This window comes from Aethalodelphis obliquidens, unplaced genomic scaffold (assembly GCF_003676395.1).
Source record: "Aethalodelphis obliquidens isolate GAN/ISIS:26980383/991018 unplaced genomic scaffold, ASM367639v1 scaffold41, whole genome shotgun sequence".
Taxonomy (NCBI): domain Eukaryota; kingdom Metazoa; phylum Chordata; class Mammalia; order Artiodactyla; family Delphinidae; genus Aethalodelphis; species Aethalodelphis obliquidens.
In genome coordinates, this window is record NW_020837985.1 from 5,062,068 (window position 1) to 5,075,590 (window position 13,523).

Sequence of the window (13,523 nt, forward strand, 5' to 3'; positions counted from 1 at the left end):
ACACCAGAACCTTCTAGAAGGCTTCCTTGGGCAGAACTGTAGGTTTCTCTTTTGCAGCATGTCATTTGGCTTCGTAACAACCAACGATTTCAGTCCATTTCTTCCTTTTCCTTTCTGCCTTAACTAGACGGGCTGCAAATGCTAGGTCATTAGCCCAGGCTTCCCGTGCAGCGAGGTGTAGCCATATGACTCAATTCTAACCAAAGACACGTTGAAGGGCCTTTGCTAGTCTTATGGGAGATGTTTTCTCTACCTTGTCAAAGTAGATAGGCTTAAGAGGGGAGGTCTCCCTCTGCTCTGCCTCCCCTCATTTGCTGACTTTGACTTCAGTTGGCCACAGGAGACCACCATTTTGCAGCCATGAATGAAAAGGAAGGGGAATTACATCAGTGGTGGCCTAGAGCCCTGATATTCTTGAGCCACTGAGCCAGCACTAGACATCTTGCCACGTGCAATAATTATGTCTTAATTATTCTAGCTTGGCTATTGTGTTACTTGGAGTTAAAATCATTCCCAGCTTCCAGCTCCCCAGAAAAAGTGACATTTAAGCTGATCCTCCTGAATTACTATACTCTCTACCCTACTCCTTAAGTAAACCCAGCATCTTATTTATATCTCTCCTACAGCATGCATTTCCTTATATCTTGCATAATTGCCATTTATTTAATTTTCTAAGTTCCTCTAATAGACTGTTGTCCTCCAGGGCAGGAATCATGGTATAGTATTCTTGATATCTCTAGGGCCTAGTAGAGTGCCAGGCCGTACTCAGTTAATAACTATTTCAATAACTGCTCAATTGAAAACTGCTGAATTAAATGAAGGTAGTGATGATGGTGCCATTGTTAGCGGTAGTGGTGAATGTGGAGCAGCTAAGATGTAGTTTTGGGTGGACGAGTTACTGGTGGTGGTGGTGGTGCTGATGGTGGGGATAGTGGCAGTGATGGTGGAGGTATGGCAGTGATGCACGGGGTGCGCGTCAGGGTTCAATAATGGTGGTTGTAGCAGTACCAGCAATCGTGGTAATACAGGTGATGGTACTTTCGAGCCTGGATCAGAGGGAGGGTAGCTAAGTTATCCAGGAGTGATATCATTTTGATGATGAGGGAAAACTTGGTGATAGCCCTGATTTTTCTGTCTATGCCACAGTTTTCGGGAGGAAACATTACACGTTCGCTAACACACTTTGGGATCTGATGGATAGACAAGCAGAGGCTATTGGGAGAAATTTTGTCAACCATCAGAAAAGATGGTCTCTGGAGTGTTCTTCTAGTTGATCCTCCAGATTCCTCTTTGCCCCAGGACTTATGTTTTTGAAGGTACTGAGCAATGAATAGGAAAGAAGAGAGATCAACAGTCACACCCAAAGTGACTTCCCACTCATCATCTCCTGCGAAGAAAAGAAATTCAAGGAAGAGGGTTTCTTCCAAAGAAAACATCCTGGGCACCCAGGCAGCCTGCTTTGGATCCTCAGTAGCTAGCGAGCTGACTCACCGACATTCACGCAGCTCCCTGGAGCCAAGGAATTGTAATGAGAACATTCCAGGCAATCAAATTCCCGGGGCTGGAGGGGGTGGGAAGTGGAGGTTGCCCATGTCTGTCACTTTCTAGAAAGCAGATTCTGAGAATGTCTTTCTGTGTGCTAAGATTCAGACCTCACTCCTCCAGCAGGAAATGTTCTGCCCACAGCATACGCAGGCTCAGGGAATTCAAATGCATTGGGCTGAGTTGAAAGCTTATCGGACTTACGTCCACAGAAATTCGGTACTTTTCAAGCTTCTTTACCCTGCGCTGTATTTAAACCACGTCCCTCCCACTTTTGTTCTGTAAATAACTATTCCCAAATCCAAACTGCCTATCGAACAACAAAGCAATGATTCAGTTAATAATTATAAACTCGAACAATTCGGCACACACCCACATGCAAAGGAACTAGACATCACTTGCCTGAAATATTTGACCATGATACAAGAAAGCAAACAGGGCTACTTGAACGCGACAGTCATGTTGGGATGGGAGAATTGTTGTTTTTGAATGAAACTTTGCCTAAGCGCTTCCAGTTGATTTTTTCCCACACAAGCTCAAGCCTACATCTCGCAGAAGCATTAGATCTGTTCACTTCCTTGTGCTTTGCTCCAAGAATTAGTGAGTCATGTTTTAAGCACAAATTCTTAACATAGGTGCTACCAGGGAACAAAGGAAAACAAAACGCCTCATTCTTTTATTCATCCTTTGAAAGGAAACTCATGGCGGAAACATTTGTATAACATTCCATTTATGTAACAGGAGAAAGATCAGCTGAAGGAAAGAACAGTGCAGCTGTGTGTTTTCTTTTCACACGGCTGCACCCCTCCTGGCCTAATCAGTTTATAACACCCTATCACAGATTCTGGGCCAGCCAGGAAATGTGAAGGACCATCACAGGAGTCAATGCGGAGGAGGGGAACACACCAAGAGAGCCGAAGTCACTCAGCAGGGGTTAGGAAGTGGCTCAGTGAGGCGCTTGCAAGCGTGGGCTCCAGAGTCAGGCAGCCTGGAGTCAGATGCTGCTCCTTACTGGCTGTGTGGCCTTGGGCAGGTTGTTGAACCTCTCTGTGCCCTAGTATTGTCACTGGCAAAATGGGGATCATAAAATCTACTCCGATATAACCTATATAAAAGTGTGACTGATACATGAACCAAGTTCAGAAAAGCCCCTGAGGTCCAATTCTGACTTCTCCTCTTGGCCTGGCCATTTTAGTTCTCTTAGTGTCAGTTTCCTCACCTTTCCCTGGATCTCATATATTCAACATTGACGGAAAAATTGCAGAAGTGTTCTGAAAATGGGAAAGTCATTGGGCACCAGCTATAGCTTGATGTTAACCAAGCCTGACTTGCTCTGTGACCATGAAGGGAAAGGAATAAGGATGTAGGCTATCTGAACTTCTTACAGCCCGTGTATCTTGGAAATGTTGAAAAACCTTTATTTACCATCTTCAAGTCAGTTTATTAATGTCCTATTTTCTTGATCCTTTTCATAGTGGATGATATGTTAGACAGGGCTCTGGATGCAGACAGGCAGGTTTTTGTTTTTGTTTTGTTTTATTTTTTATTTTTTTGGCTGCATTGGATCTTCGTCACTGCATGCAGGCTTTCTCTAGCTGTGGTGAGCAGGGTCTACTCTTCGTTGCGGTGCACGGGCTTCTCATTGTGGTGGCTTCTCTTGTTGCGGAGCATGGGCTCTAGGTGCGCAGGCTTCAGTAGTTGTGGCACGCAGGCTCAGTAGCTGTGGCTCGCGGGCTCTAGAGTGCAGGTTCAGTAGTTGTGGCGCACGGGCTTAGTTGCTCCGCAGCATGTGGGATCTTCCCGGAACAGGGATCAAACCCGTGTCCCCTGCATTGGCAGGTGGATTCTTAACCACTGCGCCGCCAGGGAAGCCCGAGAGGCTGGGTTTTAATTATAGATTTTCCACTTTTCCACTCTGTGCCCTGGAGCAAGGGAAATGAATGTCGTTTTTCCATTCAGCAGGCTCACCACGATTAACCTCAATCTCGTTCACTGGTCTTTTCAAACAACCAGATTTTGCTCCTCTTTGTCTTTTCTGCCATATTGTTTTCTATATCGTGAATTTTTCCTTTTGCATTTGTCAGTTCCCATGTACTCCCTCATGATTTACCTGTCTTTTTCTGGACTCTTAATTGGAATTATTCTCAATGAAATAATTAAAACATGTTAGGCTATACATTTCCCTCTAATTGTATGTTTATATTCAATGGGTTTGGTAACAAGTAGTCATCTTTTCATGGATTCCTAGATAAGATTTAATTTCTATTTTTACTTCTTTGCTCCTGGACTTATAATGAACAGTATTCTATACTTTTCCAGTGGTTAAACTTTTAAAATATATATATTTGCTTTGGTTTTCTATTTGTTGGGCATATGAACTTTTGGTCCTTGATTCTCAGATTTACTGAATTATGGTCAGAACATTGCAACTTCAAAAATCTCTATTTTTGGAAAATTTTAAAGTAGTATTTTTTTTATTGTGACAAAATATGTACTGGGTTTTTACCACTGATACTGGATGGATAGAACGGTTAGTATTATCTGTTTGTAGGCTCCTTGCATATATTAAGTCAAACCTATTTGAATCATTCAGATTATCCACATCTTTCTAAAATTTTTTGTCAAAATTTTCTGTCACGTTCTGAAACAGGCAGCTTTATCTAGTGATATTTCTAGGATGTCTTTCTGTTTGAGGCAAAAAGATGCGTGACACACCTTCGTCCTTGATTTTTCATCTTACTCTTACATAACAAGGCTCTGATTGAACACTTTGGACTCTGAATTCATCTTTACTGGATTTACCTACTCGTAGCCTTAATTTACGCAGCCATAAACTAGGACTAATAGTGCTATTGCAATGTTGTTGTAAAAATATACAATGAGAGAAACATGATCGGATAGCCAGCATAGCAGCCACTGCACAGTACACATTACCTCATTTTAGCTCTCTTCCTTCCTGCCCTGTAAGTTTTCTCTTAATCCCAAGAATAAAATCTTGAAAATGGAAAAAGCCCTTCTGATTTCTATTTACGGCCCCTTAGAGACCAGATCATTGGTATTCTTCTTTCCTATTAATTACCGGGCTATGGGTTTGAAAGCAGAGTATCATTACATCATTCTAGACAGAAGCAAGGAAAACGGGTGTTCTAAGCTGGATCAAGGGGTGTTTTGTGAAACAATGCCGTCCTTGTTCCAATAGGTAAAGGGTGCACTGGAGTATCTGGGGTAGCGATGCATCCTGGAATTTCCCCTTTACTACAAAAGAGATGACGTAGGTACGAAATTCCGGGCATCTTGCCCATCTTTTGTAATCCATTCTTCCTTTCTTCTCTCCTCTGGTTTCTTCAGATTCTACCTCCACAGCCCACCTGGCTTAGAGCACTGATGCTTTCACAAGGTTCCCTCCTTAAACTTCCCAGCAGATATGACTGTTCCAAGGGAGAGTGAATCACTGTTCTGGAAAATGAATGAAACTACACACAATGCTTATCAATATCAGAGAAATTCTTTTCGGTGACTCACCCAACAAATGAACCTCTACATTTTAAATTATACACACTTGCTCATTAAATATCCATTTAGCTGCTTGCTCTCTCTCCTTCCTTCTCCCATAAGTGTTTTCTTTTCCCTGTGACTATAAATACCTCCACAATGTTAGGTCTCTTAAGAATGAGAAATGTTGCTTAGTACAAGAGATACAACACTTGCTAAACAGTTCAGTTGGCGCCTGTATATATCACCACCTTGAGTTTTCACAAAAAGCCTAAGAGAAGGTACCGTGTGCACCGTTCTGAAGACAGATCTGAGGCTCAGGAAATTAACCCACCAAAAGCCTCCCCCGGCAGATCTAGGAGCCTAAACCCTTTCTGCTAGGCTCAAACCCCTGTTCTTTCCATTTGATTGTGCCATCCTCCCACAAAGCCCCCTTGGGCTTTAGGGGAGTGCGAAGCGAATGTGGAGTGTTAGCCTGAGTTTCCTCTCTGGCAAGTCCCCTACATAAGAACTTTCAAGTTTCGAACTTTCAGAGATGCAAATGTGCGTTCGCATGTCCAATCACATAAGTTAGTTCACGTGTCTGGCATACATTGCCCCGTGCGTGCCTCCTCCACAAGTGGTTGTCCTTTACTGTACAGTACTGTAAGCAAGCCTAAAAGCAGCAGTGATGTAGCTGGTACTGCTAAGAAGCGCCAAAAGCCAAAAAAGGATGAAGACAAGAGAAAGAAGAAGTAACTGAAGAACCGAAGAGATTCACGATGCAGGAAATGGCGAGGGGATGTTCTGTATTTGAGGAGGCACTGTTAGTGTTTGAGGCACAGGACCCAAACGTAGAACGGTATACAAAAGCTGCAGCAGCCGTTCAGCACGCAATCCAGTGCCATGTGTCATCTACGACAAGAAAAACAGAGCTACTACCTGGACGTCACTGGATCGTTTTTCAAGAGGGTAGATGGAATTGAACCCAGCAAGGAACCAGAACCTGTGCCATCAGCATCAGGCATGAGTGAGACTGCAGCTTGCCCTCCGTCTCCTGTTGCTGTCGATCCTTCAGCTCTACCACCTCCCACCTCCTCTCCCCCCTCCAGTCAGTAACTCTTCTTGCCTGTTCACTCGATGCCAGCCCCTGTATGCCAGCTGTTGTACTGTATTACTGTACTTTTCAACGTACTCTACTGTAAGATTAAAAATGTTTTATTTTTTGCGTGTATTTGTCTTTTATGTATTATTTGTGTGAAAAGTATTGTAAGCCTATTACAGTACAGTACTATATAGCCGATTGTGTTAGTTGGGTACCTAGGCTAACTTTGTTGGACTTACGAACAAATTAGCCTTACGAACATGCTCTTGGAACAGAACTCGTTCGTATGCAGGGGACTTACTGTAATTAGAGTTGGTCAGTTAGCCTCTTTTCCAGGAATATAACAGAGGGAGGAATCCCATTAGTTCTCTAATCCCTTTAAGACAGCCATTTACAGTCTCAGATGCTCATCTGGTCCATTTTGTGCTGTTTTGTTTAGTGTAAGGATTGACAGTCTTCAGAAGTAGGTGCTATGCTTCAGATTCCTGTTCTTTAGCAAATTGGTAGGAAGATGTCCTGGTAAGCAGTCTCCGAAGATGACACTACCTGTTCCTTCCTTCCCTATATGCACTTGTCATTCTGTCCATCAAAATGTACTATCTATGTCACATCCCCTTAAGCCTGGGGAGGCATATCATAGACGTATCTGTTCTAAGCCTTGCCTTTAAGAAGCCTGGCAGCTTCTGCTTTCACTCTTGAAGCTAGCAACACTGTAAGAAATTTCCTTATCCTGAGACCACCATGCTTTGCGAAAACTCAGACTATTCACATGGAGAGGCTGCATGGAAGAGAACAGGCCCTGCAGACATGAGAGAAGACGTTTCAGATCACCCAGCCAGCCCCAGACATCAGCTGAATGCAGCCAAACGAGCGACCCAGCTAATGCTATGTGGAGCGGAAGAGCCACGAAGCTGAGCCCAGGCAATCTACAGAATCATGAGAAATATTTAATCATTTTTGTGTAATTCATTAGGTCTTGGGGTGTTTTATTACACAGAAATGTATAACTGAATGGATGTTTAAGTCAAGAATAGGCAGAGGAAAACCTTCCAATATTCCATAATAATTCACCAATAGACAGGAGTTTGCAACTCTGGCCTCAGAATCATGTGGAAACCTTTCTAAACTAGAGATGCTCAGGGCCTAATATAGATATTCAGAATGCAAAACTTAAGCTTGTACATTTGTACGCTTTTCAATTCCCCACATTTGTGCAATGAGCAGTCGCTGTAACCCACAGAACGGGAGACTCATTTACTTTAAGAAGCGCTTCTTTTAAAATGCAAATTCCTTCTGGGAGTGATAAATCAAGCAGATGGTCACAGGATTATGTCCCTAATCAGATTGTTTTCCTAACGCCTGGCTAAGATTAGCAGATGTAGCATATGAGAGAGCTAAAGATGCAGCATGAACACACCTGCGCTGCATGTTGTTGCTCAGGTCCCCCAGAGCTGCCAGGTGAATAATCTAGGGTCAGCTTGTGTCCAGCAGATACCTGGAAACCAGAAGACAGTACAAAGAAGACAGTGGAAAGCTGACAATGCCGATTACGCCCACACATGGGAAGTCACTAAAAATCACCCCAGGGGTTACCTTTTTTTTTTCCCCCCAGGGGTTACCTCTGAAGTGTGATATTTACGAGCCTGAGAAATGATTATGGCGGTTACTACATGGGACCACGGTACAGATTGATCCAGATAGGAATATTTGTGTTCCCATCTGACCTTCCGGGAGGCCAAAATATGAAGCGGTCCTGATCCCTTCATCCTAATTATATAAATAAAATGTGTCTAAAGCTCTAACGATCTAAAACCCAGCAGGACTCAGGGTTCAGTATTGAAAGCAGAGAGTTGAAGGGAGAAAGCTTGTCTTGTAAAGTGGTAAATCGTAGGGGAAGTTCCTGTGTCTTTCTCGTCTTTTTCACTTCATGTTTCCCCCAGACTGGCCTTAGCATCTTCCCTACAAAACCTCACAGGTTGGCTGCGTTTCCCTAAGGAGTGTGAGTCAGCCTCTCTGAGAGCTTTTCACTTTTACTCTTTTCTTCCCACTGATTCTGTGCTAAGACACAGCTGGGGGTTTCATGCCCCCTAAAGAAAGGAAGTGAAAGGTACTGCATTTCCTACAAAGCTTAACTTGTCTGTGTGAAGAGGAAAACCTATAATTCCTGAAACTTCTTTACTTGCAGTGTTGCTGAGTCAGTAAGAAGAGAATTAGCATGTGTTAAGCACTGGCTGCATACTAATTGCAGTACATACATCATCACATCATCGTACTGAATTCTCACATCCTCGGAGTCTTCCGTCTTGAGATAGATTTTATTCTTCCATTTTATAAATTGAAACACTGAGATGAAGAGTTTTGAGGTAACGTGCTCAAAATCACATGGTTAGGACGTGATAGAGACAGGATTAGAGACCAGGTTTGGTGGTCCTAAATCCTATTTTTCTAGGCAAAAAACAATTGTTTTTAATCCATTATTTCAGGGTATGGGGTGAAAAGTTTTCAGAAGGTCATTTTGGAATCACACAGACGTAGCCTAATGACCTGCTACTCCAAGTGCAGTTCATGGTCCGGCAGCCTCCACCTCGCCTGGGAGTGTGTATGATTCCAGTGGGGTCCAGCGGCTGACCTCGCTGACATCACCTGGGAGCTCGTTAAAAATGCAGCATCTCAGCAGCCCCCTGCCCCACAGCTACTGGATTAGTGCCGGCATTTTGACAAAATCCCCAGGTAACTTAGTAAACACATTAAAGTTTGAGAAGCACTGACCTGAATTAAAGGCTCTAATTATTTGAAACTGGCACTTGGCTGCATGTCGACCTCTTTCTAGACCCCATGCTACTCAAATACTTGAATTCCTAGAGCCTTAGAACCGCACAACAGGAGGACCTGGAAACCCAAAGAGGCAAAATAGCTGGTCTTAGGCATCCCATTAAATAGTGGCAGAGTCAAACCTAAAATACTTCCTTAGCAGGTGCCCAGTTCCTGTCATTTCGTCAACCATCATGTATTAAGCTCTTTGTCTCTGACAGTCACCTGGCTCAGTGCCGAGGATCCAGAGACGATTGGAACCATCTGTGTCCTTAGAGAATGCATGGTCCACTGGGGGAAACACACACAGGCCCAGACAGTTATAATACAATGTAGCAGCGCAGTGACATAGAGAAGTACAGGGTATTGTGAAGTCACCAGTGAGAGACACTTAGCGCTTCCCGGGGTGGGGGTGTGGGGGAGGCCTTGTCTTCCTGAGTCCCTGCAGGGTACTACTGCATGATTAATTGACTTACCAGCTCCCTGCTCTCACTTGTCTTCACTCCACACTGCCCCCCCCCCCCCCCCCCCCCCCGCCCCCGTCACTGTCACCACTTCTGCTTGGAAAAGATCCCTTCAGCCACTCAAATTCCTACGTTTTCCTTCAAGGCTTTTCCTTTCTGTACATCCCGCTCCACACGTTCTCCTTTCTCTCAACATCCACAGCTCTTTTATTTACTAGCAGTCCCCGAACGTGACTGCACATTTAAAAAAGGAGGTTTGAAAAAAATGGCCGTTAACAGTCCCTATGCCAGTATGTGGAAATGATGCCAGGACGTCAGCATTTTTTTCATGGCATTTGACATAATTCCAACGTACAGCAAGGGTCGAAATGAGAGCCTTGCTTAATCTTAAGCTACTCACTTAATCCTAGTAGCTTGCATTACAGACATGTAGAGTTTACAAAATGCCTCCACTCCCATCATTTCATTGGATCCCCACATCAGCCCTATGAAATATCAAGTGAGAGATGGTTACCCCATTTTACATATAGGAAAACCGAGTCCCAGAGAGGTAAGGTACCATGCCCAAGTTGCACCAACCGTGGACCCACATCTTCTGACTTGCCTTGTCGGGTTTGGACAATAGATATACACATGGAGTTAGGATGAAAGGAAGGCCATGCCTTTCTCTCTGAATGGCCCCCATCTCCACCCCTGGGCTAACGCATGTAAGATGCTCAGCACAGGACAAACAGGTTAACTTCAACCACTCCTCAGAAGTAGAAATTTTTACAAGAGGTCAGGAAGGTCTCCACCTGAGAAAGAGGAACTAGGAGTCAGTATAAATCAGAAGCCATATGACCAGACACACTTGAGAGAACTCTGTGAGAAAAGGGAAGGATGCAAATAGCCTGGGGTTTTGGAACTTTCCTCAAAATGAATCAGGAGTCACGTTCTGATGAGAAGGGCAGATAACAGGGTCCTGAGGACTGAAATGTTCTAGGGTTTCATTTCTTTCCGCCCAGCGGCCACCTGTTATTTTGGCTCACCAATGCTCTTGTGAATGGGTCCCTTCTTACCTGTCTTTGCTTCAAAAGCAAACACGGAAACATTTGTTAAGCTCCCCTCTCTCCATTACTGAAAGCAGCCCAGGAAGTAGGGCTGACTAAAAGAGGCCTCAGCAAACATGAACTTGGGCAGGAAGGGTTTGGGAGTGGGGGGCTGGCAGAAAAAAAAAATCCTTTTTTTTAAAGTTTAATCTTCGCTAGGTTTCTTCCCTCCTCCTCATCTACTCGAGAGCACATTCTATGTCTATTCCATTCCTCTCTTCTCAGGAAAAACGTTCATTTTTCAGAAGAAAGCAAGATGGGGAATGAGAAGGGGTGGCTGGATGCCTGCCTGCTGTGGGGAATGAGATCCCCATCGGGTGCACAGGAGGGCTGACGTTACACAGTCAGCGGATCCGCATTTCTGGGGCACTCAGAAGGGTATTCCTAAGGGGAGCATGTTTTAAACCAGCAGAAAATAAATGCTGCTTCAAAAATAAGCCTCTCAGGCTGTGACTTTCCTGGGTCAAAGCAGCCTTGTTATTTTTTCAGAGAAACGCCACTCCAGCGCACGGGGGCTGCTAACACACTGACTTCAGAAGGCACCGGGTCCTCATTTTCATAAATAAATAAACCCTCGCAGGCCTTTGGAATCTGATTATATTTGGAACAAAACTCCTAAATATAGGGCCATTTTCTGAAACCATGTGACCAACCCCAGTCTTTTAACCTAATTTTGTCTATTAGAGAATGGCGTGCTTCCAGGGCTGTGATTAGGCATGTAAGCTGGTTGGCAATAAATATCCTGGGTTCTCTTCTCTTGTTTGGGGGAGAAGTGGGGACAAATGACTTCTTCTTGATTAAACAAACGAGTACTTTAACTTTCACCTGGATAAGCTCCCTCCTCTTTGGTGTTGCTCGTTTGTCTTGAATAGGACACAGTCCTATTCTAAGAAGAAAGCCTAATACAGCCATCTTCTGTGCCACTAATTGGCGAAGTTGGTTTCTGTCTTAGAAAACTTATCCATCCCCAGCTTGATTATAGTAAGTCCCCTACATACAAACAAGTTCCATTCTGAGAGCACGTTTGTAAGTCCAATTTGTTTTCAAGTCCAATTTGTTCATAAGTCCAACAAAGGTAGCCTAGGTACCCAACTAATACAATTGGCTATATATTGTAGTACTGTACTGTAATAGGTTTATAGTACTTTAACACAAATAATACATAAAAAACAAACACACACAAAAAATAAACATTTTTAATCTTACAGTACAGTACCTTGAAAAGTACAGTAGAGGGCTTCCCCAGTGGCACAGTGGTTGAGAGTCCACCTGCCGATGCAGGGGACATGGGTTCATGCCCCGGTCCGGGAAGATCCCACATGCTTCGGAGTGGCTGGGCCCGTGAGCCATGGCCGCTGAGCCTGTGCGTCCGGAGCCTGTGCTCCGCAACGGGAGAGGCCACAGCAGTGAGGCCCGCGTACCGCAAAAAAAAAAAAAAAAAGTGCAGTAGAACAGTACAACTGCTGGCGTATAGGGGCTGACATCGAGGGAACAGGCGAGAAGAGTTACTGACTGGAGGGGGAAGAGGAGGGGGGAGATGGTAGAGCTGAAGGATCGTCAGCGATAGGAGACGGAGGGCAAGCTGCAGTCTCACTCATGCCTGTCGTTGACGGAACACACATTCACATCTTTGAAAGTTTGCAACTTGAAGGTTCGTGTGTAGGGGACTTACCTACCTAAGTATTTCAACTTAAAGAGTGAAGGCAACTCTATTCATTGACCAGATGCTGATTTCCTAGTGTGATCATGTTAGACGGATAACTCGATCAATAGGACAGATGTCTTTCTTGCTCTTATAAAGCTGTTAGTCCAATGGGTAGGAAGACATTAATACTCACGCTGTAAGTAACCTAAACGGCACTGGGCTAAGTCTCTTGGAGAAGGACTGTGAGGACATAGAGCAGGGACATAGGTTGGGGGTGACAGTATAGGCGGGAGGTTCAAGAAGCCCATTTCTGAGGTCAGGATATTGCAAATGAGGCTTAACGGGTAAGAGTGGCCACTGAAGAGAAGCCAGGAGGGCAGGTGTTCTAGGCAGTGGGAATGGCCCACGTGAATGCCCTGGAAGAAGGCCAGCCCTACCTGGACACTAGAGGTGGCAGTGATAAATGCAAAGGGAGCTATGTGGGGCGTGTGATGGGAGCACAGAGGAGGGATACCAGAGTCCAAGATTCCCTGGAAGAGCCGCACCTGAGCCAGGTAAAGAAGGCAGGATGAAATGTATTCTTAAAGGAGAATTGGCCGGGTCTGTGAGGTGACAGGGACCTGGGGGATGAGATGAGATGTACGCTGATCCTTGTGGCAGGACTATGAAGCTGGGGTGGTGAGGGCGGAGATGTGAGACCACTCCGTGGAGATGTGGATGAAGTGGGGAGAGAGACTAGGACAAATGGCCATTTCCTGATGGCTTTGGGGGGACAAAGTTGGAAACAAGGACTCCTGTTCATGGAAGAATCACGTCTCAGACTTCTCTAGGCTTAAAAACATAACTTAAAAACCCCTTTTTTCCTTGAGGGTCTTTTGAGTACACATTTGATCTGCATTGTTGTTACTGACTTAGTGCTTTGTAGCTTTTCATTTCTGCAGGACCCATTCACACTCCTAGCTGCAGCGGGGCCCGATGGTGGAGATGCTGTTTATTCTTTGTGGCTTGTGGCTAAACTGCAAGGCAGTTGTGAGAGAGATGGATTCAATGGTATGAGGAAAAGTGTAGCGTTGAAAGAACTGCCAATGGCAAGGTTGGAGGAAAGAAATGTAAGGGAATAGGCGTCAGTCTCCTCTTTCTCCGCTTGTGCCCAGGCAGCTGAAAACTGAGAAAATCCAGGAGTCCCGCTGCCCTGGCTCTTTCATGCCCCCCCACCCCGGCCCCGATCCCCGCAGTCATGAAAGCAGCAGTACGTCTTTCTTCCCATCTCGGTGTATCTTGTGTTGAGAAGGTCACCAGGAATTTCCCAAGATTACTCAGGGGATCCTTCTAAGGATAGGATATAATCACACCATCCCCCCAGCCAGTATTCGTCAGTAGATCCTCATCACCAAAGA